This window comes from Xenopus tropicalis, chromosome 9 (assembly GCF_000004195.4).
Source record: "Xenopus tropicalis strain Nigerian chromosome 9, UCB_Xtro_10.0, whole genome shotgun sequence".
Taxonomy (NCBI): Eukaryota; Metazoa; Chordata; class Amphibia; order Anura; family Pipidae; genus Xenopus; species Xenopus tropicalis.
Window position 1 is genome coordinate 5,888,349 of NC_030685.2, and position 5,018 is coordinate 5,893,366.

The following is a 5,018-nucleotide window of genomic DNA, read 5'->3' on the forward strand; positions in this document are numbered from 1 at the left end:
GGAGGAAAGGCGGGATTATGTTATAGAAAGGAGCGCAGGAAAGAAAAGGATGCAGATCTATAGTCCGACTCTATGGTTACGGGAGGACGGTTACCAGCCTGGAGCTGCTATAGGCTAGAGAGAACACGTGGTGTGGGGTTTTGTGTTCAACCCGCGCTGCCCAAATCGCCATTGGCTCTAAGTCAGCGCCTCTCACAGTCTGGCCAAATCCCTGCCCACTGGTCATATGGTCTGCGAACTGGGGACATTGGGCGGCCACAGAGTAAAGGCTCGGTCACAGTCAGGGTTTGGATAGAATAGAGACATTGGGCAGCCACAGAGGGGAGACTGGGTCACAGTCAGGACTTGGGTAGAATAGTGACATTGGGCAGCCACAGAGGGGAGATTGGGTCACAATTCAGAATTTGGATAGAATAGTGACATTGGGCAGCCACAGAGGGGAGACTGGGTCACAGTCAGGACTTGGATAGAATAGTGACATTGGGCAGCCACAGAGGGGAGATTGGGTCACAGTCAGGACTTGGGTAGAATAGTGACATTGGGCAGCCACAGAGGGGAGACTGAGTCACAGTCAGGACTTGGGTAGAATAGTGACATTGGGCAGCCACAGAGGGGAGACTGGGTCACAGCCAGGACTTGGGTAGAATAGTGACATTGGGCAGCCACAGAGGGGAGACTGGGTCACAGTCAGGACTTGGGTAGAATAGTGACATCGGGCAGCCACAGAGGGGAGACTGGGTCACAGTCAGAACTTGGGTAGAATAGTGACATTGGGCAGCCACAGAGGGGAGACTGAGTCACAGTCAGGACTTGGGTAGAATAGTGACATTGGGCAGCCACAGAGGGGAGACTGGGTCACAGCCAGGACTTGGGTAGAATAGTGACATTGGGCAGCCACAGAGGGGAGACTGAGTCACAGTCAGGACTTGGGTAGAATAGTGACATTGGGCAGCCACAGAGGGGAGACTGGGTCACAGTCAGGACTTGGGTAGAATAGTGACATTGGGCAGCCACAGAGGGGAGACTGGGTCACAGTCAGGACTTGGGTACAATAGTGACATTGGGCAGCAACAGAGGGGATACTGGGTCACAGCCAGGACTTGGGTAGAATAGTGACATTGGGCAGCCACAGAGGGGAGACTGGGTCACAGTCAGGACTTGGGTACAATAGTGACATTGGGCAGCAACAGAGGGGAGACTGGGTCACAGCCAGGACTTGGGTAGAATAGTGACATTGGGCGGCCACAGAGGGGAGACTGGGTCACAATTCAGAATTTGGATAGAATAGTGACATTGTGCAGCCACAGAGGGGGGACTGGGTCACAGTCAGGGTTTGGATAGAATAGTGACATTGGGCAGCCACAGAGGGGAGACTGGGTCACAGTCAGGGTTTGGATAGAATAGTGACATTGGGCAGCCACAGAGGGGAGATTGGGTCACAGTCAGGGTTTGGATAGAATAGTGACATTGGGCAGCCACAGAGGGGAGACTGGGTCACAGTCAGGGTTTGGATAGAATAGTGACATTGGGCAGCCACAGAGGGGAGACTGGGTCACAGTCAGGACTTGGATAGAATAGTGACATTGGGCAGCCACAGAGGGGAGATTGGGTCACAGTCAGGGTTTGGATAGAATAGTGACATTGGGCAGCCACAGGGGGGAGATTGGGTCACAGTCAGGACTTGGATAGAATAGTGACATTGGGCAGCCACAGAGGGGAGATTGGGTCACAGTCAGGACTTGGGTAGAATAGTGACATTGGGCAGCCACAGAGGGGCGATTGGGTCACAGTCAGGACTGGGGTAGAATAGTGACATTGGGCAGCCACAGAGGGGGGGCTGGGTCACAGTCAGGACTTGGGTAGAATAGTGACATTGGGCAGCCACAGAGGGGAGACTGGGTCACAATTCAGAATTTGGATAGAATAGTGACATTGGGCAGCCGCAGGGGGGAGATTGGGTCACAGTCAGGACTTGGGTAGAATAGTGACATTGGGCAGCCACAGAGGGGCGATTGGGTCACAGTCAGGACTTGGGTAGAATAGTGACATTGGGCAGCCACAGAGGGGAGACTGGGTCACAGTCAGGACTTGGGTAGAATAGTGACATTGGGCAGCCACAGAGGGGAGACTGGGTCACAGTCAGAATTTGGATAGAATAGTGACATTGGGCAGCCACAGAGGGGGGGCTGGGTCACAGTCAGGACTTGGGTAGAATAGTGACATTGGGCAGCCACAGAGGGGAGACTGGGTCACAATTCAGAATTTGGATAGAATAGTGACATTGGGCAGCCACAGAGGGGCGATTGGGTCACAGTCAGGACTGGGGTAGAATAGTGACATTGGGCAGCCACAGAGGGGGGGCTGGGTCACAGTCAGGACTTGGGTAGAATAGTGACATTGGGCAGCCACAGAGGGGAGACTGGGTCACAATTCAGAATTTGGATAGAATAGTGACATTGGGCAGCCGCAGGGGGGAGATTGGGTCACAGTCAGGACTTGGGTAGAATAGTGACATTGGGCAGCCACAGAGGGGCGATTGGGTCACAGTCAGGACTTGGGTAGAATAGTGACATTGGGCAGCCACAGAGGGGAGACTGGGTCACAGTCAGGACTTGGGTAGAATAGTGACATTGGGCAGCCACAGAGGGGAGACTGGGTCACAGTCAGAATTTGGATAGAATAGTGACATTGGGCAGCCACAGAGGGGAGACTGGGTCACAGTCAGAATTTGGATAGAATAGTGACATTGGGCAGCCACAGACGGGAGACTGGGTCACAATTCAGAATTTGGATAGAATAGTGACATTGGGCAGCCGCAGAGGGGAGACTGGGTCACAGCCAGGACTTGGGTAGAATAGTGACATTGGGCAGCCACAGAGGGGAGACTGGGTCACAGTCAGAATTTGGATAGAATAGTGACATTGGGCAGCCACAGACGGGAGACTGGGTCACAATTCAGAATTTGGATAGAATAGTGACATTGGGCAGCCGCAGAGGGGAGACTGGGTCACAGCCAGGACTTGGGTAGAATAGTGACAATGCTATAGATAAATACTGGAATTCTTCAAGGGAGTCAGCATTTTTCAGAGCATAGCCAAGACCAACAGCTGATGAGTGGTCAGAAGTACAGAGGGAAGTTGGGGGAATCCCAGACCCCGTGGTTGGATTTTGCTGCCAGAGCAGAGAGAGATTGTCCCAGTTGCTTCCAACCTGGGGCAATTCCCATCAGCCCTTTCTTAAAGGGGTAGTTCACCTTCAAATTAACTTTTAGTACAGGTATAGGACCTGTTATCGGGACCTGGGGTTTTCCGGATAAGGGATCTTTCCGTAATTTGGATCTCCATAGCTTAAAAATCATTTAAATATTGAATAAACCCCATAGGATAGTTTTGCCTCCAATAAGAATTAATTATATCTTAGTTGGGATCAAGTACAGGTACTGTTTTATTATTACAGAGAAAAGGGAATCATTTAACCATGAAATAAACCCAATAGGGCTGTTCTGCCCCCAATAAGGGGTAATTATATCTTAGTTGGGATCAAGTACAGGTACTGTTTTATTATTACAGAGAAAAGGGAATCATTAACCATTAAATAAACCCAATAGGGCTGTTCTGCCCCCAATAAGGGGTAATTATATCTTAGTTGGGATCAAGTACAGGTACTGTTTTATTATTACAGAGAAAAGGGAATCATTTAACCATGAAATAAACCCAATAGGACTGTTCTGCCCCCAATAAGGGGTAATTATATCTTAGTTGGGATCAAGTACAGGTACTGTTTTATTATTACAGAGAAAAGGGAATCATTTAACCATGAAATAAACCCAATAGGGCTGTTCTGCCCCAATAAGGGGTAATTATATCTTAGTTGGGATCAAGTACAGGTACTGTTTTATTATTACAGAGAAAAGGGAATCATTTAACCATGAAATAAACCCAATGGGCTGTTCTGCCCCAATAAGGGGTAATTATATCTTAGTTGGGATCAAGTACAGGTACTGTTTTATTATTACAGAGAAAAGGGAATCATTAACCATTAAATAAACCCAATAGGGCTGTTCTGCCCCCAATAAGGGGTAATTATATCTTAGTTGGGATCAAGTACAGGTACTGTTTTATTATTACAGAGAAAAGGGAATCATTTAACCATGAAATAAACCCAATAGGGCTGTTCTGCCCCAATAAGGGGTAATTATATCTTAGTTGGGATCAAGTACAGGTACTGTTTTATTATTACAGAGAAAAGGGAATCATTTAACCATGAAATAAACCCAATGGGCTGTTCTGCCCCAATAAGGGGTAATTATATCTTAGTTGGGATCAAGTACAGGTACTGTTTTATTATTACAGAGAAAAGGGAATCATTAACCATTAAATAAACCCAATAGGGCTGTTCTGCCTCCAATAAGGGGTAATTATATCTTAGTTGGGATCAAGTACAGGTACTGTTTTATTATTACAGAGAAAAGGGAATCATTTAACCCTTAAATAAACCCAATAGGGCTGTTCTGCCCCCAATAAGGGGTAATTATATCTTAGTTGGGATCAAGTACAGGTACTGTTTTATTATTACAGAGAAAAGGGAATCATTTAACCCTTAAATAAACCCAATAGGGCTGTTCTGCCCCCAATAAGGGGTAATTATATCTTAGTTGGGATCAAGTACAGGTACTGTTTTATTATTACAGAGAAAAGGGAATCATTTAACCATGAAATAAACCCAATAGGACTGTTCTGCATACTTGTATAACGTCGAGAGTCATATTCTGAGACAATTTGCGATTGGTTTTCCTTTTTTATTATTATTATTTTTTGTTCAGCAGCTCTGCAGCTTGGAATTTCAGCAGCTATCTGGTTGCTAGGGTCCAATTTAATCTAGAAACCAGACAGTGGTTTAAAAGAGAGACTGGAATATACAGAGAGGAGGGCCTAAATAAAAACATAGGTAATAAAACTGGAGCCTCACAGAGCATTCGTTTTTGGCTGCCGGGGTCAGTGACCCGCCATTTGAAAACT